Source organism: Gracilinanus agilis, chromosome 3, assembly GCF_016433145.1.
Source record: "Gracilinanus agilis isolate LMUSP501 chromosome 3, AgileGrace, whole genome shotgun sequence".
Classification (NCBI taxonomy): Eukaryota; Metazoa; Chordata; class Mammalia; order Didelphimorphia; family Didelphidae; genus Gracilinanus; species Gracilinanus agilis.
In genome coordinates this window covers 558,484,398-558,512,124 of record NC_058132.1, presented here as the reverse complement: position 1 = coordinate 558,512,124, position 27,727 = coordinate 558,484,398, and the positions used below count along the sequence as shown (strand labels likewise).

The 27,727-nt window shown below is 35.2% G+C and overlaps 1 protein-coding gene across 1 annotated transcript in view; it reads left to right on the top strand.

The window, feature by feature from the left end:
* Positions 1 to 27,727, top strand: part of LOC123242663 (LIM domain only protein 7-like) — a 152,413-nt gene that overhangs the window by 123,977 nt on the left and 709 nt on the right. The window lies entirely within an intron of this gene.

Sequence of the window (27,727 nt, the reverse complement as noted above, 5' to 3'; positions counted from 1 at the left end):
ATATAAAAGTAAAAAGTCTGGAATAGCTTCATGAAAGGGTGATTGCAATAAATACATCAGACCAAATGAGTGGTAATGGCATCCTTTACTAGGAAAGAGGTAATGGGAATACAGAGGAAAGTGTATTTATATAAACTCTTGTGATAGAGATGGTAGGTTTTGCAAATTGATACTATGTAAAAGGGAGAAAAAAGGAAGAATCAAATATATAACCATGGTTTTTATTGTGGGATTTTGGGTGAGAGATAGTTTCAATGAGCAGGTTAATTAAAAAACAACATGGAAAGACCTACATGAAATTATGAAGAACAAAATGAGCAGAATCAAAAGAACATCATATACACAAACAAAGTTTGAAGAACAACTGTGAATATCTACCTTCAGAGAAAGAACTGATAAATAAAAACATGCATGACATTATATATAATTTTTTGGAGGTTAAGTGATGCTTTCTCTAGTGTGGGAAGATTTTGTGCAAGAAACAAATAAACAAATACATTTAAACTGAAAAAAGAAAAAGGAAAAAGCAAGAGTAGCTTTTGAAGGGGAGATGGTATGTTTAGGTTTGGGTATATTGCATGTGAGGTACTGGTGGGACATCTAGGTGGAGATGTCCTCTAAACAGTTGAAGCTATGGGTCTTGAGTGTAGAGAGATCATGACTAGAGATATGCATATGAGAATAATCTGCGTAGAGGTGAGGGATGAAACTGTGGAAGCAAATAAAATTATGAAGGGAATATGTCCATCTTGAAGAGAAGAGGACTAAAGACAGAACATATGAGAACACCTGCTTTAAGGGATTGTAATGATGATTGACTATTCAGGGAAGGAGATACATTAAAGATGCAGCAGAACTAAGATTATGGTATTTCACAAGTGAAAGAATGAGAAAATAAACTAAAGAGGGATAAAGTTGGAGAAAGGTTAAGGATTATAATCTCCTTTCCCTGCAAGTACCATTGGATTTGGGGATATCAAAGTCAGTGATATTTGGGAGATCTCTAGAATGGTGGGGATGGAAATCAAATGATAAATTAATAGGATTTAAGCTTGTGCTGGAAGAAATCATTGGGCTCATTTAGTCCAAGGCCCAGAGATGTGCATTGATTTTCCTTATGTCATTCATACAGGAAGTAAATGATAAAACAAGGATTCAGAGTTCCTCTACAAATTGTCAAAGAAAGAATAGGGATTGTGAGGAAATATATGCAAGAGTGTAGACTCCTTTTTTTTTTTTACCATTCCTTGATTTTTTTTTGAGTAAAAATTTTTTTAAAATTAATGAAAATTCATCTTCTTATCTTCCCTCTTTACCATCTCTCAAAGAAAAAATAGCCTTTTTTGTCACTTCTTAACACACTATAATATTCTATTACCTTCATATACTAGCTTTTTTACAGCTGTTCCACAGTTTACACCCTGTTAGCTTCTACTTTTTTTGCTATAACAAATAGGTGATATAAATATTATTTTGTACATATGAGTACCTCTATCTTTTAGGGCAGTGGTTCCCAAACTTTTTTGGCCTACCACCCCCTTTCCAGAAAACATATTACTTAGCCCCCTGGAAATTAATTAAAAAAATTTAATAGCAATTAATAGGAAAGATAAATGCTCCTGTGGCCATCACCGTTTCCCTGGATTGCTGCACCACCCACCAGGGGGCGGTAGTGCCCACTTTGGAAATCACTGTTTTAGGGTATAGGTCTAGTAGTGGTATCTCTGTATCAAGGAGTTTATGCATGGTTTAGTGACTGTTGCAGTGTAGTTCTAAACTTTGTTCTATCCCATATGCTTTTTCCTATATCTGGACCCATCCATATTCTTGCATGGGATATGTATGTTTCATGCTTTAGATGCTCTCTTTCCTTTAAAACTTGGAATTCTCATCTCTAATTCTATCTCTTCCATGTCCTGAGACTTAAAAAACCCCTAACTTTCTCTCAGTATTAACTCTTAAGACAGAAGAGAAAAGCTAGGCAAAAGGGGGTTAAGTGGTTAAGTGACTTGATCAGGGTCACACAACTAGAAAGTGTCTGTGGTCAGATTTAAACCCAGGTCCTTTAAAAAAACAAACAAACCCTTACCTTCAATCTTAGAATCAATACAGTGGGGGGCACTGCACTAGCTCAGTGGATTGAGAGTCAGGCCTAGAGATGGGAGGTCCTAGGTTCAAATCCGACCTCAGACACTTCCCAGCTGTGTGACCCTGGGCAAGTCACTTGACCCCCATTGCCCACCCTTACCACTCTTCCACCTATAATCCAATACACAGAAGGGTTTAAAAATAAAAAGAATCAATACGGTGTATTGGCTCTAAGGCAGAAGAGTGGTAAGAGCTAGGCAGTGGGTGTTGAGTGACTTGCCCAGGGTCACACAGATGAGAAGTGTCTGAGGTCAGATCTGAACCTAGGACCTCCTGTCTCTAGGCCTGGCTCACAATCCACTGAGCCACCCAGCTGTCCCTGGAACCTAGATCTTTCTGACTCTGACTCCAGGACTGGTACTCTATCCATTGTATCACCTAGTATCTTCCCTAGTCCTGAGACTTCTAAGGGATTAGTGCTGTGCTAATCATATTAAGCATTTTGTTTTATTTATTATGTTCTTATTGTATACCTGTTATTTTCCTCAGTAAAATGTAAGTTACTTGAGTCCAGAGATGGTTTTATTTTTGTCTTTGACTAGTGCAGTGCTTGGCATGTTAATAAATGCATATTCATTTGAGATAGACATATGACCTTAGCCAAGGATTAGGAGTATTTCTCTCTTTTTCTCAGGCAGGAGATAAAGAAGGAAAGTTTGGCCTAAAGAGAGCATCAATCAGAGCTGAGTCAGTGTAGGCTGGTGTAAAAGATGAGGGTCCAATTTAGGTTATGTGCCATTTATGGGGGGGGGGTGGAAATTAGCTTAACTTAATATGACTTTGAAGAGTAGCCTGGGAAGTATATTAAATTATAATAGGTGCCTATGATTGGGCAGAGTAGAAAGTTCAGATAGCTCAGAATTCTCAGGCTGTTCTAATTCATCCACTATTTAAACTTATTTAAATAGTTATTTAAAACAAATCTGTTAGCCTGAAGGGGAAACTACAAGTCATGTTTCAGAAGTGTTAGTTTTCCATGAAAAACTATGAAATAGATTTGCTTTTGAATAACAGTTTTCCTTAATTTGAAAAAATAAAAACCCTACTTTGAAATTATTTTGGGTACAAATGAATTTCTATTCAGCTACTCTTTATGGTGCTTTTATGTCTGAAAGAAAACTTAATAAGAATAATAAGCCAAATTTAACTGACTAGGAATAGTTCTTACTTCCTGTAATTTACTTAGTACAACCTCCACAATTTGTATGCTTTCTTTAGAAAATAAAACACACACACACACACACACACACACACACACACACACACACACACGGCTCTGAGTTTAGCTTGCAAAAGAGAAGTCCAGCAATTCTCTTTAACCTTTTGCCAGCACCATAAGTTGTGGGAAGCCCATGAGGAGTGCCAGTGTGGGCTAATTGATAGCAATTAGTAAAGAGAAACAATTTTACTAGTTTTTGGATTCTGAAGACTGTATGGAGAAAGAATCTATTCTGTGGTTCAAGCCATCTGTGGAAAAAAAAAGTAGGTTAATTTAGATTGTGGATTGAAATCAAGCTTCCTCTTTCATTTCAAAGAGAATGCTTTTCTTTGCCTTTCTTATTCCCCTCGTGTTATCCCATTTACCATGTTAATTTAACCTGTACCATTAGCCATTCCCAAATAAATGAGTATCCATTTTGTTTCTAATTCTTTGCTAAAGCAAAAAGTACTAACATCAATATTTTGGTGGATATATGGCCCTTTTGGCATTGACCTCTTTGGAGTTTATGCCTACTGGTGAAATCTCTGGGTTACATAGCATTGACATTTTAGTCACAATCATCAGATCACTTCACCAAGCCATCAATAAATCTTTTGGGTTCCATCTTTCTACCATTCCTCCCTGCATTTTTTACAAGGTCAGAGGTGAAATCTTAGAATTGTTTTGACATATTTTTCTCATTAGTGATTTGATTTTCATTAGAACTTTCTTACGGTTATTAATTTGTAATTTATCTGAGAAATGTGTTCATAACCTTTTTTTTAAAATCAGAAAATGGCTTTAATTTGACAAAAGTGTGATCAGCTATGGGACAAGGGGACAAAATATTTGAGAGGAGAGGATCATATGCAGTTGAGTTGGTTCACCAAAGAGTTAAGTTAGGGAAAGCAAGAGAATATAGCCAGATGAGGATAACATGGGAAAAACTGAGGTGAGGTGGTTTGAGGGGAAGGGGTAGTGGAGGATGAAGAACATTATTAAGGTTATAAGGCATAGGGAAAGATGGAATAATAAAATATTAAGAACAGATAAAGGAATTTAGGAGTTCGTGAAGGTAGAAGTAGAATACTTATGGTTGAGGGCAAGATCAAGAATATGATTATTTTTGTTAGTATGTGAGATGAAATGCAAGGATAGTTCATGGGAATTTAGTAAATTGACGAACTTGACAATTTGAATATTTGAGGGAACCTCATTATGTATGTTGTAGTCTGCTAGTATGATAGCAGGATTTGGAAAGAAGAGAAAATCTACGAGTATAGCTCTTATTGAGAAAGGCAATGTGACTTGTGTCATGGCTGAGGCTCAATGAACTGGTATATGATAGAGTGGATCTTGAACTTGACCTTTATTGACAATGTCACAGGTTTCTTTCTTACAAAGTAAATACCTGTAAAAGGTAATTTTCAGGGTAGAAGTTTAAGTGACTTGTGTGATGGATAAGAAAGGGGAAGACACTAAAGTTGGGGGGTGCTCTCCTTCCCTTGCTGAGTGATGGAGGGGTAAAAGGTGATTGAGGTGACAAGGATAGGAATGGCTAAGTTTAGGGAGGAATGGACAAGGCGGTATTAGGATGGTAAGGGTACAGGGTGAGGTGTTCGGGAGAGGCAGCCAACACAGACTAGACATCCAAGCTAGAGACAGAGGATACTGGGGGTAATGGGCTGAACCTTTCCGGGCAGGAAAGGTATTTCTACAGACACAAGGAATAGGGCCAGACAGAAGTGGTTTGAATCTGACTTGATGGCTTTCTTGTCAGTTTCTCAAGTCCTCAAAGGAGGAATCACAAGGCTCCTCCCTGTCAGTGAAACTGAAGGGATTCAAGAGGAAGCCTTCGGCAACTACTCCCAAGATAGATGCCTCCAGTTTCCCTCAAGAAATAAAAGATAATAATTCCTTCCCCTTCAACCCTTGCCCAATTCTTCAACACAATGATTTTCCAGAGGGTTTGATTAGGTAACAACGGGATTTATTAATGTTCAGGGTTGGTCAGGAAGGAGAGAGGGGTTTGGGGTTTCTGACAGCTGCTAGGGAGAAACTCAAGATGGGAGAGGGTCACAGGAATGGATTAGACTGAGAGAGGACCTGCTTCTCTCAGGCAGGGAAGATTTGGCTGCTTTTAAAGTAGAAGGTATACTAAAGAGATAGTTCGAATTCAAGGATGTCCTACTTGCCCGTTGGGGAAAACTAAACCCACAAAGTCTATTCACTAAAAACCTAAAAGGCACCCTGCCTCCCAGAGCCCTGGGAAAACAGGCAGGGAAAACAGGGAAATAATATGGAGAAGGTCAGGGAGAGGTCCAGAGAAATTAGCTGAGTTCAAATTGTCCATGGACAAAGCACAGGCCAAAAACAAAACTGAAAGCCAAAGCAGAGCTCTAGTTGATCCTTCCGCTCTGTTTAAGGCTCAGGAAACAACTGACTTCTCTCAGAATTCTAAGGCTTCTTACTATCAGTTGGCCTCCTGCAAGAGCAAAAGCCTCTCTTGCATCTTTTACATTACACTTGCCCAGAGTCATACAGTCATGAAGTGTCTGAGGCCAGATTTGAACCCAGGACCTACCATCTCTGAGTCTGGCTGTCAATCCACTGAGCCACCTAGTTGCCTGCTAGATTAGATGATCACAAGGCATGTTTTGTTTTGGTTTTGTATAAAATAAGATGATTTAGTGGCATGTTTATATGCCTAGGATATGAAAGGGTTAATATATTTAGGATTACTATCATAGATGTGGAATGCAGGGGGTGAGGCTGGGAAGGTATCTCCCCATTCAGGTATGTTGCAGAATTCAGGAAATGTGAAAAGATGCCAACCCACTTAAGCTGTTTAAAAGCATCAGTTTTCTTTATCTACATATTATTCCGACTTCAAGAATTAACAAATGCCATGAACCCATCTGCCACTGCTAAATTACTGTTTTTCAAGATTATTTTCATGGTTAAGATTCCTGTTGCTACACTGTATTCTATCCTGCTTACCTACTCACTCCACCCATATACTGGTAACAAATTCATGAATAGATATCAGAGTATTTAATATGTGCCAGGCCCCATGTTGACATTTGGTTCTTGTACTTCTGTTGGCCACAGAAAGTTAAATTCACCTGAAGGATCTCTCCATTCACATTTAAAATCTTTTTTTAAGCTTGTCATATATTTATATGACACATATATCTAGATATCAGTGTATGTGTACATATCATCTTTTGGGAAGAATATTATAGCAGTTGGAATATTGCCTTAGGGAAGACTGGGAACTTGACCATGATGTCAGTCCTTCCCCTAGCATTTCCAAGAGCTAACATGCTTCCTCCATCTTCTTCTTTTGGCCCAGAGACAATATAACAAGTACAGGAAATGCTTGTTTCCCTTCTGAGGAGTTTAGTGAATAGCAGTAATATCAGAGAGTATAGGCAGTGAGTTAACTGAGTGTCTTAACCACTGGTATCAAACTAAAATAAAAATGGATCCCCATAGCTTATTGACTTAGAAAACCAAACTGACATTATGATGCATTGTATTTTAATTGCTTTGTTAAATGTTTCTCAATTAAATTTTCAGGGTTCTGGCTACATTTAGGAATTTTGAGGACCTTGAGTTTGATATCTTTTCAGCTATACTTCAATGATGAACAAACAAATGTATACTATGTCCTTTTAAAAGGAGACTCCTTCCGTCAAATCCTGGAGGTTTTTTTCCAGAGGAAAACTTCTCCTTTGGTGGTTGGTAATGATGAAAATCAATAACTTTAGTCTGATTGGCTATTGGAGTAGACCTGATTCTAGTATTACAATGAGAGTCTTCAGAAATTGAGACAGTACTGCTATAAAAACTTTAGGAAAGTTCACCCCTATTTTGAGGAGTGGGTTCTCTTTAGGGTGGATCTATTATTTTTTCAGTGAAGAGAACTCCTGGTGTAGCACTCTCTTTTGCAATGAACCCTGGCTACTAGCTTGCAACTTAAAGTCTAAGAAAGTTGCCTGAAACAATGAAAGGTTAGACAACTTCCTCAGGGTCACACACCTTTTTTTTCTCTCTCTCTCTCTTCCTCTCCCTCTTCTTGTCCCTCTCCCTCTCTCTTCCATTCTACTGCCTTTCACTCAGTGCTACCATTATTCATGGGTTTATGGATCTACTACTGCCCTAATTCCTAAAATAGTTCATTCAGAAATTTCATGCATATCCCTTTTATATTATCTAGGGCAGTGATGGGCAAACTTTTAAAGAGGGGACCAAAAGAAAGGAAATGCTCATCTGTCAGTCTGTTTCTAAGGCAACTCTTTTGAAGTTTCATTGTATTGTATCCTACTCATTATATTTATCAGTTTAGGAATAATGTCATGTGGCTGTATAGAACATTTCAGGGGCCCGCATCTGGCCCGGAGGCCATAGTTTGCCCATTGCTGATCTAGAAAGTACCTGGTCTCATGGATGTATAGAATGTGAATTGATCTAATCTAATCACACTTGAAACAGAAATCCTTGAGCATTGCCATCACTCCTTTGTTGGAAGACCTCAGATTAGAGAACTCACTATCTCAGCAGTCAGACCATTTCACTTTGGGAGAACTCTAAGAAACACACACACATATCCCATATATATATATGTATATATATGTATATATATGTATATATTCTCACACACATACATATATACAAAAATATATATGTATGTATACACATTAATGGTAGGCTCCAATCTTGCCTCCATTTAACTTTTGTTCTTAGCTCAACCCACTAAGCAAAAAGAAGTTAAGTTTCCTGTTCAGTTGCCAGCCCTTCAGCAATTGAAGGCTATCACATCCCTGTTAAGTCTTCTCTGCTTCTCAAAAGTAAACATCCCTGGTTTCTTAAAAGAATCTATAAGTGGCATGGTTTTGAGCTACTTGTATTCAAAGCTCTTGAAGTTTAAAAACATCTTTTAAATATGACTTTTCTGAGCATGAGATTTGTTAAATCAACTGTGCTACTATGGATTCTCAGAACTAATTAGATGTCTTGAGAGAAATCAGCAGAAATGGAATGCATTTACCACACCCTTTCTCTTTAATAGATTTTTTATCTTTTTTATTTAAGTCTAGGAGTTACTTGATTTTCTCAGTTATTCATCTTAATTTGTGGTAATAGTCTGAGAGAGAGCAGAAATTAAGCTTTTTTATTTTTTATTTTTTAGTATATAATATTCAAATTTCAAATTGGATTGGACTGGATGACTTTGGTTCCTTCCATTTCTAAGATGTTAGCATTATTTACCTAGACTTGTATATCATGGTAACTTGAATATATGAATGTAGGCTGTTATTGTTGTTGAGTCATTTCTGTCATATCTAACTCTTTGTGACCCTGCTTGGGATTTGATTTGACATTTCTTTCTATAGCTCATTTTACAGTTGAGGAAATGGAAGCCAACAGAGTTAAGTGACTTGCCCAGGATCACTTGACTTAGTAATTGTCTTAGGTCAGATATGAACTCAGGAAGATTAGTCTTCCTGATTTCAGATCAGGACTCTGTACACTGTGGCACCCCTTAGCTGCACTATGAATATAGGACCTACCTTAAATTTACAGTCCTTCAATGTGTTTGTATAAGAAGGCATAAAGAATTAGAAACTGTTCTCTTAGTCAAAACTTATGACATGATTAGAGATTTAATCCACGGCACTGACATTTTGACTCTTTTAGGAAATAGAAACATCTGGTTATTTGGGTAGTTGATGTCCAGAAGTCACATTCCCTCCCTGCTCTCAATTCTTTGAGTTTCCATACCCAGAGCCCTTGTGCCATAGGATTCTTCCTTAATGGGATATTTCTCAGACTACCTTCCATGTCTCTTCCCACTTCCTCTTGGGGTTGGAGATGGGATGAATCAGTGGCTTAAATTTTAGTAGATAGTCAAGTCCCTCTTAACCTAGTGTGGTTGTATCCAACCAAAGCAGCTGGCTCCCTTGCCATTCCCTTACTTAAACTTTCCTAGGTGTCCGAATACTTAGTTATGGTTCTAAGACTTTTTTTTAACACATTAAAAAGCCTACCCAAATATAATGTAGACAGAGTTGATCACCCTTCCTTTCTGACAATCATTTCATATAGTCTCTAATTCATAGGATGATAGATCTAAAGTTTGAAGGTATCTTAGAGGCTATACAAACACCTTAATTTTACAGTCAAGAAAAAATTGAAGCCTAGAAAGGTTCTGTGACTTGAAAACTAAGGTTATACAGCCATTAAGTTGGCAGAGCTGGGATTCAAACTCAAATCCTGGGTCTCCAAGGTCAGTACTCTTTCTATTGTACAATATTTTCACTTGGTTATTGTTGCAAAGTAGTAGTTTGTTTTGGTTCTGAGTTGTTTTGCTGAATTTTCTCATTTATCTGTGGGTTATATTAAGATAGTGGATACATTGCCATCAAGCTTGAATATATTTTACAAAATTAGCAAACTGAACCCCACCCCCCATCCATCCTTCTTGTTGGACAAGTTTCATAAGTACTTACTCCTTTTTCATAGAACAAAGATAAAATAATGTCTTTGAATTCCAGAAATAATTTGGTTTGAAATTTAGGTATCTGAACTTTATTTACTTCTGCCAATCTTAAATGGAAACTCTGGGGGTAGGTAGAGAAGTATGTTAGTAGGTATATATAATAGTGATACTTTAGAGTCTTATTTTTACATTAGAAGAATGTGTGTTAACACACAATAGAAGAAACTGATAGTTGAGCCATTTAAGTTATGTATATACATCCCTCAAAGCAGCAGAATTTAACTGATTCTCAATTTACTAATCCACTAACCTTATTATTCTCACAGAAGTCAGGTGAGACTAAAGTGTTGTTGTTGTTGTTATTTTATAAATAAAGATGTACAATTTGAGAGGTTTCCCATTACTAATATATCCATTAGTTTAAAAAAGAAGCTAAAGTGCTCAAGTATTAACAATCTCAGTTAAAATTTGCTTTACTGAGTATATCTTTAAATACCATTTGTTTTAAACTTTTGTATATATCATAACTTAGACTTTAACTACTTTTACTTTTGTGATGAGAAGTTCTATGGATGACCACCTGAAATAAAATTGTGTCTACTTTTGAGCAGTTTGATATCATGAAAAGAATGGTGAACTTGGGAGTCATAGTATCCCTGAGTTCAAAATTTAGCTCCATTAATATCCTCAAGTGAGAAATTGAGATTTTCTCGGTCTCTGTTTCCTCATTTGTAAAAAAAGAAGAGGATTGCATTAGATGACTAATAAGACACTTTCTTTCTGTTGATCACTGATTCAGTAACCCTATTCTAGAATGAAGATTCTTAATCTGGGATCCAAGAAGATTTCAAGGCTCCATGAATTTAGATGGGAAAAATTACATCTTTCATTTTAATGTAATACATTTTCTTTATAATCTTAGGTATTTAATGGGGCAGCTATGGGGTGAAATTTATAGAGAGATGGGCCTGGAGTCAGGAAGACCAGAGTACAAGTGTAATCTCAGATATTTACTTACCATAAGACCTTGAGCAAGTCACTTAATCACTGTTGTTAAACTATAAAATTAGGAAAATAATAACACCTACCTCCCAAGGTTGTTATGAGGATCAAATGGGATTCTTAAAATGCTTATTCCCTTATTCCCTATATCTATGTATCTATATTAAGTATAGTTTTGAGAGGAGTCAAAAGGGTTCAGCAGACTGTGAAAGGAGTCCATTACACAAAAAGGATAAGAATCTCTGCTTTAGGAGAATAAATGGAATCTGTTTATTGCCAGCTTATTGCAAGCTCTGTTCTTAAAATTAGAAATAACATGTTTCAACTGACAAAGTATGTATGTTTGAGACATCAAATATACATTTGATGTCTTGAACATCAAATGATGTCTCAAGACATCAAATATATATATGTGTGTGTATATGCATTAGAAGGTATCTAGATTTTTTCATGGGGCAGCTAGCTGGTGCAGCAGATAGAGTGCCAGCCCTGGAGTCAGGAGAACCTAAATTCAAATCCAGTCTCAGACATTTAGTGACTATGTGACTCCAGGTAAATCACTTAATCCTCTTTGTCTTAGTTTCCTCATCTGTAAAATGGGTTGGAGAAGGAAATAGCAAATCACTTTAGTAACTGTGCCAAGGAAACTCCAAAAAGGGTTTACAAAGAATCAGGGTGGAAACCAAGATTTTTCACTTTCTGGTATTTCCCAGAAGAGTATTGTTCTAAATAAAACTAAAATATACTGAACTAAATGAATAAAATCAAACTGAGCAAAAACTTTGTTCCTTTCTTTCTGATGCATCTTGGCCTTGAATATCTATTGTATTTTTCCTTTTTTTTCATCAGTTAAAGAGTCAATTTCTGCAACCTCTGTATGTATTTATACAGTTCCCCCATGGAATTGAGTTTATGTCTTGTTTCTGAAGGTTCTGTAAGTTGAATTTAAGCTTAGGAAAATGCTAAGAAATTGGAGAGAAATAGGGGCAGCTGGGTAGCTCAGTGGAGTGAGAGTCAGGCCTAGAGACAGGAGGTCCTAGGTTCAAACCCAGCCTCAGCCACTTCCCAGCTGTGTGACCCTGGGCAAGTCACTTGACCCCCATTGCCCACCCTTACCAATCTTCCACCTATGAGACAATACACTGACGTACAAGGGTTAAAAAAAAAAAAGAAATTGGAGAGATTATCTAGTCTTTCCTTTTCATAGCAATGGATGTGTCTGTTGTCCAAGGACCAGCTAAGTTTGGTGAGAGAAATCCTTAGATTGGTTGGGAGAAGGATGAGTTTCTGGTTACAACAATTCATAGAGATCCTCAAAAAAAGATGTAGAGGGATTGTAATCAGTGCCAATGATTCCACCAATTAAATTCTAGATCTTTTAATTATTGAAATATAAGTTATAAAGTCACTGATTTAAAGCCAAGAAGCATCTCAAAGACCATGTAATCTAACCCTTTTGTTTTTAAGATGAAGAAACTGAGGCTGAGAAAGGCTAAGTGGGAATAATAGTTATATAGAACTATAATATTTGTTAAACTCTTTATGAATAATCTTATTTGATCTTCATAACAACTCTATGAGATAGATTCTTTCATTCTCCTTATTTTACAGATGAGTAAACTGAGGCTGAGAGGTTGAATTATGGGCACACAGGGAGTAAGGAACAGAGTAGGAATTTAAACTCATTTCTTTCAGACACCATATTCTATCCACTATGTCATCATGGTTTTTAAAATGATTTTCCTTGATTGGGAATCCAAACCAGGTAAAAATTGTTGGGAAAAATATAAAGCAGTCTGGCAGAAATTAGATATAGACTGATACCCAAGACCATTTAAAACAAGATAAGATCAAAATGGATATATGGCCTAGGCAAAAACAGAGATATAATGAGCAAATTAGAATTATCGTATTACTTATCAGATTTATGGATAGAATTTATGAATAAGAGAAAGAAGTCATTTTGAAATAGAAAATAAATAATTTTAAATTATAAAGGTTTCATGATATAAAATAATTGTAGCCAAAATTAGAAGGAAATCAGAAAATTGGGTAAAAGCAATGAGTCTTAATCACTTAAAAATCATAGTTTTGGTTAACCATTCATGTATCTTCCTCTCCCTTCTTCACTAAATCCTGCTTAAGTTTTCCCAGAGAATAAGCATTACAAAACATTCTCAAAGACAAACTGATTTTTTACCTTAAAATTATTTTCATAGTACTAGTAAAGATTGAATACTGCTATTCAGGAAACAAAACTTTAGTCTTATTCTCAGCTCTCATCTCTTACTCATGTCATTGGCACAAGCTTGGGAGTTTCTCTTAAAGGCTTGCAAACTCCCCACTACTCCTCCCTTTTAAAACCTGGGATGAGCATTTATATGCCAAGTTTCAGCCTCAAGGGGATTTTTTTGAAGTGCTTAACATTACTCTAACTGTAATATTGCTAAAACAACACTATAATTAACTTCAGTTACAGTTCTTAAAACTGTGGATCAAGTGCTCTGGTAGGATTGCATTATATCTGACAGTTTAATTCAGAAACATGAAAATTATCAGAGAGATTTAGAGCATCTTTCTCTTCTATGGAAACTGAAAAAGATAAACATCCTTAAGAGATAAATAAATAGTGATGAAATGGGAAGAGGACATGATTTGTAGTTGGAATTTGGGTTCAAAATTTTAATCACTAACTGGGTAACTTTAACCAATTTGTTTAAGCACTCTAAAGTTTCCTCATTCTTGAAAGAAGTGGAAATATGCCTCCAAAGCTGTTAAAGTGTGTATACCTTTTGGCCTCATGATATTGCTAAGTATTTACCCCAAAGAGATCAAAGAAAGAGAAAAGGGACTTATATGTACAGAAATGTTTATAGTAGCTTTTTTGTTGTTGGAGGAAAAAAATGGAAATAAGTCAATAACCAGCAATAAGAGAATAGCTGAACAAGTTATGATATTTTAATTTGATAGAATATCATTGTGTTGTAAGAAATGATGAAGAGAATGATTTTAGAAAAAATGGGGGAAACTTGTATGAATTCATTCATAGGGAAGTGAGCACAATGAAGAGGATCACTGATATAATAACAATATTGTAAGGATAGTCAGTTCTGAAAGATTTAGATACTCTGATCAACACAATGACCAATAATGACCAAGAATTCCAAAAGACTTCTAATGAAACATGCTATCCATCTCCAGCTAGAGAACTCATGGACTCAGGTGCTGACAGAAGCATATTTTATTTTTCTTTTTCCTTATTTTTTAAAGGAGGAAGTGTATATGGCTATGTAAGGATTTATTTTGCATTATTTTATATATCTGTAGTGTATGTGAGAATACACTGGTGTAGTAGATGCAGGGCCTGGATTCAGGAAGACTCATATTCCTTAGTTCAAATCTAGCCTCAGACACTTACTAGCTGTGTGACCCTGGGCAAGTCATTTAACCCTGTTACCTCAGTTTCCTAATTTATAAAATGAGCTGGAGAATGAAATGGCAAACCACTACAGCATCTTTGCCAAGAAAACCCCAAATGGGGTCACAAAGAGTCGGACACAACTGAAATGAATGAACAACAACACATATTTGTAATAGGCTTTTTTTTTTGCCTTCTCAATGAATTAGGGAAAGGGAAGGAAGGAGAGACAATTTGGAACTGAAAAAAAGGAGCTGGACTAGAGATGAACTCCAAGCTCTAGAGCTCCTAGCTCTAATTCCTATAATCCTGTATATAAAAGTCCTTAAAAATTTTTAATGTGATACCCTTCAGGCCCAAACAAACCACATCTTAGGGCATTAAAAAGGGCTTGAGAATTTAATTGTGGGACTACTTTCAGTGACCTTTGATATATCAGAGAACAGAAAAAATGACAGAAAACTAGAGATGGACAATTGTCTCAAATTTCATAAAGAAAATTATTAAGCAGATGGCTTACAAGTACTACAAGAAGAAAAGTGTGAACATTGAATACTAGAAATATAATGAAAGTCTTAGGAAAGAAAGAGATGAGTTCTAGAAGTCCATTGTTATGACACCTTAACCATTTCTTTGTTTGGTAGGGTTACTGGCAACTAAGAATTTGCCATAGACATAGTATATCTTGCTTGCATCCAGGTATTTGATATTCATATAGAGTGACATAATGGAAAATTATGGTTTGGATAATAGTATATTTAATCAAAAAGCCCTTGTTAAATTCTTACTACATAATAGGCATAGCACTAAATGCTAGAGATACAAAGGAAAAGAAAAAAAAAAACCTTTAGCTTCCAAGAAACATATTCTAATGGAGGAGAAAGTATGTACATAAATTGATTTATGCAAGTTACATGCACTTAGATAAAAGATTACTTTATAAAGGAAGGCACAAATAACTGAAAGGGTAGAGGTAAGAACTGGGAAAGGCCTTCTGAAGATTACATTTTAGCTTAGTCTTAATGTAAGAGAGGGATTCCAAGAGTTGTGACTGATTAAATTGCACTCAGAAATTTTTTGATTTAAATATTTGATTTTAACCTGGATGGGGGAGTTGGAGGTATTGGATGGATCTTGAAAAGAAAGAGTTGTGAAGGACTCTACTTTTTACCCTCATGCCTATCTGGTCTTTCAAAAATTAAGTTATATGTGCCATACTTTTTCTAATAAGCAGGTGATAAAAATTTTGTAGGGAAACATAGAATGACAGAATTATAATTCAGTCCATAATTTGATGGCCTGAAACAAGCAAGATACAAAACCACAAAGAACAGTCTTGGATTTAATTAAAAAAAATCAGTTGCACAATTACAGATTAGAAGGAGGCCTGGTGTGGTAGCACTTGACCCATTAACTAGTGTAAGAGAATATTGTTAAAGGGAATGTTAAAAAAAGGCAAATAAATTTAGACTTTACTAATAGAATCATAATATCAACACAAAGGGAGAATTCACTCTTTTCTGGTTAGAACACATTTACAGTACTGTGTCCTATTCTTTGTCTCAAATTTTAAGAGGGAAATTGATAATTGAGCAAATCCAGAAAGGAATAATCAGGTAAGAAAGAAGTTTAGAAATCATGTTATGTGAGGAATGGTTGGAAAACACACACACCGAAAACCCAATACCCTAAAGATATAACTTGCAGAACAGAAGACTTAGTTTTCAAATATGTGAAGAGGTATTTTTATGTAGGAGTGGGATCCAGCAATACCACTCCTAAGTCTGTATCCCAGTGAGATTTAAAAAAAGGAGGGAAAGTACTTGTTTGTGCAAAAATATTTATAGCAGCTCTTTTTGTGGTGGCAAAGAATTGGAAACTGAGGGGATGTCTATTGATTGGAGAATTGCTAAACAAGTTGTGGTATATGACAGTGATGGTTTATTACTGTGCTATAAGAAATGATGTGGAGGATGATTTAAGAAAGACCTGGAAAGACCTACATGAACCTATGTGAAGTGAGCCAAACCAGGAGCACATTGTACAAGGAACAGTAATATTATGTGATGAGCATTTATGAATGACTTAGCTATTCCTAGCAATACAGCAATGCAAGAAAATTCTCAAGGACTTATGATAAAAAATGCCATCCACCTCCAGAGAAAGAACTGATGGAGTCTGTATGCAGATCGAGAAATACTATGTTTCACCTCATTTCTTCATTTTTCTTTTGAGTTCTTTTTTTACAAAAAGACTTAAGATGCAAAGTTGTTTTACACTATTACACATGTAAAATCTGTGTCAGAGTGCTTGTCATCTTTGGGAGGGGAAAAATAGGGAATAGAAGGAGGGTGAGAATTTGCCTCAAATGTAAAGAAAATGAAGGTAAAATTGTTTTTTTCATATAATTGCATTAAAAATAAAATATTAGTAAATTAAAGAAAGTTCCTCATGCTTGGACTATTTATTGCAGTGGTTTTTTTGGTTGGTCTCCTTATTTCAAGTGTCACTCTCCATTTAAAAAACAAAACTCTGATGAAGAATGAAATGAACAGAATGGATAGAACATTTTATACAATAAGAATATGGTAAAGACAAAAGACTTTGAGAGCTCATAAGAAATATGATAAATAGAATGTGATTTCAGAGGACCAGTGATGAACCATAAATTGTACCTCTTAAGGTGATGAATGAGACAGATGTGTATATACATATGTGTATATGACAGATGTTTACATATATATGTGCATATGTATGTATATGCATCTATAGCTGAGAAATATATGTATATTTATGAGCATGAAGTTCAATCATTCATATAAGTATATATTTTATATATTTATACATAAACACATTTATAAAATTTTCAATATTTTGTGTCATATTTATATGTCTCATCTATCATCCTTACACTATTCTATCATCATCTCCTTCCCTATTTCTCTTCCTGTCTTTCTGGCATATGAATGTGGCAGAATAGTATTTTTGTATGAAATGAGGAATATATGTATATGTATGTGGGTGTGTGTGGGGAAGAGAGAGATATATTTACTTACATACATATAAACACATACACAGAACTATTCAGGGAATTTGTTTTGCTTCACTATGTATGTTACAGAGTTTGTTTTTCTTTCTTTTTAATGGGGTGGAAATAGGAGGGAGGGAAAATAGACTTCTGTAATTAAAATAAATAATTAGAAATATAGGGATGAGGGGGTGCTCTGGATGTAGAATGATGCATGTACTTTCAGATGAAGTCACTATATTGTTAATTTTAATTGTGTTACTTTGTTACAGGAGGCATCATGAAATGTGAGTAATTTGTGAGTTTATTATATAAAACTATATGCCATAAAACTTTTTTAAAAGAAAAAGTATCCAAAAGATTTAAAATAAAACATCAGTAAAACTTAAAAAAAGATTCTATTAACTCTTTAAAAGAAGTCACTTCAGGAGTTTCCAAAGGTTCTCAAAAATGAAATTCTGAAGACATAGAGAAACATTTCTATTTAGAAAAAAGAGAGTTGTCTAAAGGTACTGGTATTAGCAGTATATCATCCATATAAACAGAAGACGTATGGTGAAATCATTCTTAAATACAGAAGAAGGATACAAGGGCAATAAGGGAGGTTGAATATGAAAGAATAATATGGCTGTAAGAATAGTATTGCATCTAGTGAACATAAATATAAGCAGTGGTTAATGAGGAAGTAAGGATTAATAAAAAAGTTTTATTTAAAACTGAAGCTATGTTGGGAACTATAGGCTCTTCAGGTGAATGGAACAGTGATAAGGGTTGACAGAGTACAGCTTATCAACTTTTATTTTGCTCTTGTATTCTCTGCCAAAGAAAATGATCTTTGGCCTTGAAAGAACAGAAGAATAATAGCAATTAGGGAGTTGATACCCAAGATAAGTAAGGAGATAGTAAGAGAGCACCCAGCTGCCCTTGTTTAATTCGTCAACAAGCCTAGATGAATTGAATAGTAATGAAAGAACTGGCAAATGTGATTGCTGATCTTCAAAAGATTGTAGAGAATGGAAGAGGTGCTAAAGAATTAGAGTAGGAGAACAAATATTCAGATTTTTAAAATATATACAGGGAAAAGTAGGGATTCTGAAAACCATAGATCAGTGAACTGGACTTCAATCTTTGGCAAAATTTTCAATTACTTAAGTGATATCTAGTAGACATTAAGAATAAGTAAACTATGACCACTGATGCCCAGCATAGAATCATCAGAAAAAAGTCCTTTTTTTTGACAGGACTATTAAGCTTTGAGATGAGGGAAATATGATGAATTGCACTTACTTAGATTTTGGCCCAAGTTTTGATACAATCTCATGCTAATTGTATGGAACAACTGGAGTTAGACAGTAGTATAGTTAGGTGAAGTAAAATCTAGTTGCATAATTGAATCTCAAGATTATCCACTGATGCTTTGGTGTCATCCTAGAAGGAGCACTCTCACAGAATCCAATAGGAATTTGTGCTTGGCCATGTGTTGCTGAAAATGTTGATGCACAATCTAGACAAAGATAAAAGGCTTGTCAGATTATACAAAACTAACAAGCCAGATACATAAAATCTTGACAGATAGAATAATGAGCAAAATAAAATAAGATGAAATTTATTGGAGATAATTATAAAGTAATGGACTCATGTTAAAAAAATCAACTTTTGCAGTGCAAGATGGCTACACCGCTGTTCATCTGAAGACCATATGGGAATTTAGTTGACTCTAAGCTCCTTCAAGTCTCCCATACCTCCCCTTGACCTACTCATAGATCAAATACCTTGCCTCTTTACTGAGAAAATTTAAGCCATTTTATGTGAGCTCCATTGTTTCTTGTTGTCTTCATATCAAAATCTCTTGTCATCATCTCCCATTCTAACTTTTTTTAATCCCTAGGCTCTAATAGAATTTGTCCTTTTTGCCATGACCCTCTATGGGTAATGTATGTGTATCCATTCCAACAGATTGCTTACTTCCCCCATCTCATCTTTAACCTCTCCTTACCTTTCCTCTTGTCTTTAAACATTTCTAGGTTTCCCATATCCTTAAAAATATCTCCCCTATACCCTACCATTCCCTCAAGTTTTAAGCCTATGTCTCTTCTTTCTGTCTCAGCCAAACTCCTTGAAAAAACTATCTATACTTATTTCTCTGCTTCCTCTCCTCTTATTCATTCCTCAGCCCTTTGCAATATGGTTTTTGATCATTCAAATGAAACTTCCCTTCCCAAAGTTTTCAAATGCTGAGCTAATAAAATAATTTACTAATTACTTTTCCTACCTCTTGTCTTTTACTGGTCTAGTCTGTCTTACACACTGCTGTCAATGTAATTGTGCTGAAGCACAAATCTGACCATAGGATACCCCAACTTAGTCAACTCCAGTGTTTTCTTCTTACTTTTGGGATAAAATATACACTCTGTTTAACTTTTAAAGGCCTTCACAGCCTGGCCCTAACCTATCTTTTCCTTCTCTTTTAGTCCTTCTCCCACTCTCTTCAGTCCAGCTAAACTGTCTTTCTCTGTTTTACCTAGAAGAGCCTTCTGACTTTGTGGCTATTTCTCATGTCTGGATTGTATTTCTTCCTCACCTCCACCTGAAAGAATATCTCTCTTTAAGTTACAGCTGAAGTAACATCTTGCAAGAAGCCTTACTGGTTCCTCATAACTGTTAGCACCCTTCCTCCAAAACTACCTATTTCTATTTATTCACCCTGTACTTATGTTGTATGATTTTATATGTGTACTTTTTGTCTCCCCCATTAGGTTCAGCTCCTTGAGATTATGGATTGTTTCATTCTTTGTATTTTTATTTCTATAGACTTGCCCAATGCCTGGCATGTAGTTGATAATCAATAAATATTTTCAATTAATTGAATCCATCTATAAAAGCTGTCTTCTATAGAATTTGGATAGAGTTTTCTAATTTATTTGAAAATCTTTCAAATGAGTTCCAGTGGGTTTTGAATCCATTTCTTAAAAAAAGATACAAAAATGCAACATCTGACCAGATTAAAACTGATTCCCATCTGAGCAAATGGAAAGTTGCTAGCCTCATTTCAGCAAAGAAACTGAAAACTAAGTGTCATGATTTAATATGCACAGCTAATAATCTTCTATTTTGATCTCCTTTGTCTTTTTAAGAGTATTTTTTAGCTGTTACAAAGACTGAATAAAACTAAACTTATACCAGTTTTTTAATTGCTCTCTAATAGATTGAAATATTAGGCCATACCTGTTGAAAGATAATGATGGTTAAGTTGGGAAGATACTCCACCATTATCTATCATAATGAGGAAAAATGTGACCCATTTTCTCATTCTCTGATTTACTAATGAAAAATTACTTGGGGGTTATGCCACAACTCCTACTTTGGAACTTGCTGCTTTAGATGACCTTATAAGACATATAACTTTAGGGCAAAGCTTGAATGAAGTCATCTATAGTGAACTCATTCTGCCTATTTTATCTCTCAAAACTCTTCTATATCCTCTGTTTTTTCATCTTATTTTTACTTTAGTTTGTGAAGAAGCAAGTCTTTTTCTTGCCAACATTAGTCTCTCTCTTTATATCCTTAATTCCATCTCTTCTGGAAGCATAACTCTTGGATGACACTTCAGTATTTCCTTGCCTTTTAGCTCATTTACCTCCTTGTACAAATGTACCCTCTATTTCTCCTGTCCAAAAAAAAGGAGACCTTCACTTGATTCTGGTGTCCCATCAAAGTATTCTTTTCTATAGTCAAATTCCTTTTAAAAACCTTGCCAAAATATGTTTGCTTTCTTGTCTCCTCCTTTTTCAGCTTCTCGCAATCATAATTTTCCACTCCACCACTGCACTAAAACTTTTCTCTCCAGCTTTGCCAAAACTTTAATTGCTAAGTCCACTAGCTTTTACTAAGACCTTGCCCTTTTCCACTTCTTGAAAAATTTTAATATTACTGACCATATCTCTCTGTCCCCTTTCTCCCAATTTCTGAATATTCTCACTTCTTTAGTTTCTATGAAACTGCTCTCTTCTGGTTCTCCAATCTTATTTTAGTCTTCTTTGATCTATTATCTCCTTCCTGGCCTCTTCTTCGCCTTCTTCTTTCTCTTATTTTTTCCTTCCTTTTTCTACCTCTTTCTTTTCTTCTCTCTATCCTATGTCTCTTTCCCTTAATATACTCATTCAAACCTTTCTACAGTCTATTTTCATAGCATGATTTTTCCAGATGGATTTGATATTCCTTTTGTTATTCCCAGAACTTGGCATGCTGTCTCCCATCTCTCTATATCTTTGTTCAATTTATCAACCGTCCCCCCCCCCAAACCCCCCGTGCCTACAATACACCTTCAGATGACTTCCACCTCTTCAGCTTGTTAGCTTCAAGTCCATTTAGATACCATTTCCTAAAGGAAACCTTTCCTGGCTGATGATTCTAGTTGTTAATGTTCTTTACCCCTTCTCAAATTACTTGTATTTACCTCTCTCCATACATGTTTCATCCTCCCATTAGAAAGTAAGCAGGAACTAAATTTTGGTTTTTCTTTTCTTTTATAACATTTTATATACTGCTAAAATATCAGCTTATGCATAGAAGATACTTAATAAATGTTTATTGAATTTCCTTGAGTTAAAAGACTGATTCTGTCCCATTCTGTTGCCACCTAAACTCACCATTAAATGCTTTTATCTCTGAATAAACTCTAATTTTTAGTCATTGCTCTGATATTCAAGAGAGAACCTTTTGTTTGAAGATATTTTCTTGAGTCTGTCCTCTTAAATCAACATTGAAGGTTGAAGAATCTTGTATGTTGGATTGGAAAGAAAATAAGCTCAAATGAAGACAAGTTCTTAAACATTTTTTATATAGCTTCTAGTTTTCTTCATCTTAGTTCAATTTCTCCAGTTTCTGAGTAGATACTCTTTAGGGATATTTTGTGACTTATAGCTGCTGTTCAATTAGGTTGATGAATATTTTCTATTCTATGTATTTTATAGAGTTTTGTACAAATTATACAACTTTTAAAAATATAAAATTATGCATAACTTCCAAAACTTGGGTTAGTGTTGGGTTAGATGCTAGTAAAATTATAAATTAGGAACTTCAGTTTGTTCTTCATTTATATAAAAGATGCGGCTTAATTTTTAGTTTCTTGAAAAAATCTTTGTTTCTTAATCTATTAGAAAATCAATAAAGAATGATATTGTTTGATTTATGTACTTAAAAAGCATCTTACTAGCAGGGCTTGGTATACAAGGAAGCTAACACCTAGATAAGATATGATGAATTAAGCATCTTATTTAATAGCTGAAAAAATTCTTCCCTATCATGGATTCAGTGGCTTCAGAGGTCCATTTCAACCCTGAGGTTCCATGTAATTCTGTGACACATTTTTTGTGTCTCACTGTACCCAAAATTCCTTTGACACTTGAAGACTTTGTCTGGAAGAGGTGTACATCAAATTATTTTCAGTGAAGTGTTAGCTGAGATTATATAATTATAAGGTCAAAGCAAAGCCTTGTGGGATTGAACCCTGGGATGGGCACATTAAATTATTTTTTAAACTTTTATGGGAGAGTAAGTGGAGAGAGGGGAAGTAGCAAAGATCATTTTCCCTTAGTTTAGAATTTTTGACAAGGGTTTATTTTGGGAATTAGAATCCCTGAATATAGAGAGAAAACTGGCCTGGGAATCAGAAGATTGTGCTGCCTATTTGATATAGCATTTTATCTTCATGGAAAATTTTGATGGAAGACATAAACTAATTCATAGGAAAGTGACTCAATATCTATGTTTGAAACTTAATGTTTTATAGTACCGAGAGTCAAATTTATGGCTAGTATGAATACACTTGAATCTTCTACATTAGTGAACTATTGATAATTTATTCAAAATGTTTAATAATTGAAACATTTAAATATATTTTGTTTATAAAATGTTTACCCATAAGAACTGCATACTCACAATTATATATATATAAATATATATAATTTTTTGTCATAAAATGAACAGATGTTCCCCCACTCAGTAAATAAAAAGTTTTTTTTTCTGTTAGTAAATGTTTCATGTAATAAAGGAGTTACAACTTTTTTAACATTTTAAGAGAAATATTTCAACATTTCAAAGATTCAAAGTGAATCTTTGTGGATTTCTTTTCTTAGGCAATTTTATGAATTGTTAAGTTCTCTAAAATCCATTACTACTTAACTTTATGATGATATACTACACTGGTTGGCTTTTTTGGTCCTTGGATAGTAGTAACAACAACAACAATGAAAATAAAAATAAAAATAATAGACAGTTTTTATGTAGCACTTATTATGAGCCAAGCACTCTTCTAAGTGCTTTACAAATAGTATCTCATTTGATTCTCACGAGAACTCTGGGAGGTATACCATTATTATCCCTATTTTTTTTTAAGGTTGAGGACACTGAAGCAAGCAGAGTTCAAGTGACTTTCCCAGGCTCACACACAGTCTGAGGGTACATTTGAACTCTAGTCTTCCTGGCTCCAGACCCAATACTCTATCCATGGTGCCACCTTGCTGCCTCAATTGCTAACATCTTTCCGTTTTGATGTAGAACCAGGGTAGCCTTGCTTTGAGAATCCAATGATATTTTTGGAAGGGTTAGTGAAAGACTAAGACTGACTGGAAGTTTATTGTAAAATAGCATCAGAAAATTTTCTCTGAAATCCGTAGTTAGAAATTAATTCCAGTCTGCCATTTTTGGCTTATAATTTTTCTATTATGTAAATTTAATCTCAGGCTCCATGGTTTTGTTTTTGTTTTTGTTTTTGTTTTGTTTTTTGTTTTTGGTCTACAATGGAAGGAACTACTTTCTCTCAATGTTTTGAAATCATCAGAAGAAGTTCTCACACAGAGGTTATTTGACATGATGAAGATGAAGGTGAAACATTAATAGATATGCTCAGCTCCTTTCTGGGAATCCTTGTAAACCAAGGAGAGGTCAAAGTGATGGTCAGTAGCTTGGAGACCTCTCTGTTAAACTGGGAGATCTCCTGCAAGTCCTGGTCTAAAGGTAGAGAATCTTTGACTTAGTCAAAGCTTATACAGTTGAAGAAAACTGAAGCCCAAAGTAAATGTCTAGCTCAAGGTCACACCATTATTTAGTGACAGAGCCATAGTTAGAGTCTGACTCATCAGCAATTTAATTATGATTTGGCCAGATTAGCCATTTATTTTGTTTGCTATTATCAGATAAAATATTTGTTAGTCTACATGAAAAAATACTTAAAGTTAATAGTATATAAATCCCATTTCATGTGTTGAGTTGGGTGTGGTTTCTTGTTGTTTCAATGAACATGAAAAATTCATTTCATAATTTTATATCTTCCCTGAGGCAATTGCTTCCCAAGGTACTTTGAAATATAAGAGCAAAAATTAAATTACTAGTGGGCACATTTCCAGAAGCTACCATTTAAGTCAAGACTCTGATCACTACATATTGTATATGCCATATATAATTTATAAAGTTCTACTTTTTTATTTTTAAACATAACAATTCAAATGGCATTAAAAATTTTTCAGATAGTATGCCCTTCAATTGGGGAAAGGCTGAACAAATTGTGATATATGCTGGTGATGGAATACTACTGTGTTCAAAGGAATAATAAACTGGAGGAATTCCATGTGAACTGGATTGACCTCGAGGAACTGATGCAGAGTGAAAGGAGCAGAGCCAGAAGAACATTGTACACAGAGACTGATATACTGTGGTAAAATAGAACGTAATGGACTTCTGTACTAGCAGCAATGCAATGACCCAGGACAATTCTGAGGGATCTATGGAAAAGAACACTACCCACATTCAGAGGAAGAACTACAGGAGTAGAAACACAGAAGAAAAATAACTGCTTGATCACATGGGTTGATGCGGACATGATTGGGGATGTGGACTGGAAACAACCACACCAATGCAACTATCAATAATATGGAAATAGGTCTCGAGAGATGACACATGTTAAAACTAGTGGAAATACGTGTTGGCTATGGGGGAGGTGGTTTTTTTTTGGGGGGGGTGAAGGGGAAAGTAAGAGCATGAATCATGTAACCATGGATTTTTTTTCTAAAAGAATTAAAAATTTAAAAAGGAAGAAACACAAAAAATTTTTCAGATGGATGTGAAATATAACCCATTTTATGATTATTTAAAACTAGGATTTATTTAGATTTTCACTGCTGGCATGTTTGGTCTCATTCTATACAGTTACATTTCAGTCTGGCTATTTTCATTTTGTGATGTCTTAATGTCATTCAGAGTGAATTTTTAAGAGATAAGTATTTATATCCATCAATCTATTCGTAATCGCCAATTAAATAGATGTTGATTTTCATAACAAAAATCATTTTGCTCTTGAATTTGTTTTTTACTGTTTTAACATTTCTTAAATAATTTTAAAAACTTTAAGCTAAATTAAAATCACTTGGGAAGCTTCCTTTTTAATGTCTTTCTTTTTATTTTCTTGAATTTATGAAAACAGATTTTTTTTTAATTTGGGCTTCTAATACTACAATATTATTCTGTTTAAAATAAGCTCTGGAGGCTTTGCATTCTCTTCTGTTTTTAAAAAAAAATGAACAAACCAACCCAAACCCTTAATAGTAGAATCTCTAATTAGTTGAAATCTTAAGAGATAAATTATAACAATCATGAATTGCATGATTCATTGCATGTTCTTTTTAAAACAAACAAACAAACAACCCTTACTTGCATCTTAGAATCTGTACTAAGTATCAGCTCTAAGGCAAAAGAGTGGTAAGAGATAGGCAATAGGGGTTAAGGCTTCTGGGTTCAAATTTGACATCAGAACTCTAGATCTTTATCCACTGAGCCACCTAGCTGAACCTCATTGCATGAACTTTATATTGACCTGGGGATGTCTGGGCTTTGGGGCCCATTTCATCTTTGACTTATTTTTACTAAAACATGAATCGCGCTTAGTTTATTTAGGTTTTTATTTGGGGGTTTTGGTTCTATATAATTATTCTCTTACAAAAATGAACAATATGGAAATATCTTTTGCATGAAAGTTATTTTTTACCCAGAAAAGAAAACAAAATAAAAATGAATCACAGGGGTAGCCAAGTAGCTCAAGAGGAAGACCTAGAGATGAAGTTGAAATTGAGTTCAAATTAGGTTCAGATTTTTCCTAGCTATAAGACCCTTAGCAAGTCACTTAATCCTTATTGCGTAGCCTTTTACCACTTTTCTGTGTTAGAACCAATACATAGTATTATTAATCTCAGATGGAAGGTAAGGGTTATAAAAAATTAATCAGAACTTCCTGCTTTCAATTGGGTAATGAAAACTGAGTTTTACTGCTCTACTCCATAATAGCAACCTCTTACCTCCAGTCATAAATACCTCTTGTCCATTGATTTATCAGGAATCATCATTCCTTATCCCTTTATACTTAGGTCATTCCCTCATATCAGTTCTCCCTTTTCTTCCAGGATCTAAACACTTTAGATCACAACTTCAGTTTAAAAAAGAATTTTTTTCTCTCATTAACCAACTACTTTGTCCTCTTTCTTATAGGGAGCAGAAACTTTGCCTCCCTTCCCTCCAGTCCCCCCTCCCCCCCACACACACAGTAAAAGGGCTGTATTTTTTTTTTAATTAGTAGGGCCAACTGTTGAGAGGAAGAGAATTAGGTTCCATATCAGCTCCCATGCCAGCCAGTGATGTGGGATTGCCAGCATGCTTGAGTATATTACAGATATGCTCAGGCATGCCAAGCCACTGTGAACATGTTCTCTCTCCTGCTTGGGACCATGAGAAGGGAGCCCTTGTGAAGTTGGCACTGGGCACAAAGTGCTGCTAGGATGATTATTTCTCAGAAATAAACACGCGAGCTCTTTAGACTTAAGCCAAAAGGTATCTGGAATAGACTCCAAATGGGCATTTGGTTTACTCTGGGCTTGTGGTGTTCTGGTCGCTATCTAAGCAAATGAAAATTGGTCATTTTGTGAATCAGCGATTCTGGTTTGGGAATTAGCTGGAACTGAATTCTTTATAGAAAGGGGGTGGGGGTGGGGGGGGAAAGAGGCTTTCATTTTTCCAGAGCAGGTCCTGTGGCAGGTGCAGGGGGTGAGTAATGCACACACCTAAACTCTGTAACTTAGCCAATGAAAAATAACCTTGTCCTGACCATTCCTGACGTTCTGTAGCGTGGTTTCTCTGTCAAGGGCTCGCTGAGCAACCAAACCCAGCTTCCAGGTGTGGTATTCCACAGCCGTTCTGTAATTTGTGATCATAGAAACAGAATGTTCCTCCTCTCATTTCTTCCCTGCCAACAGTTTCTGGGTGGGTGAATGTCAGTAGCTGGAGTTATTTTTAAAGAGGAGAGGTGAGGCTTGTCGTGCAAAGCTAGAAAGAGGGCGTTTGTTTGCTGAGCAGAGCTGACATCAAAGTGTAGATTACTGC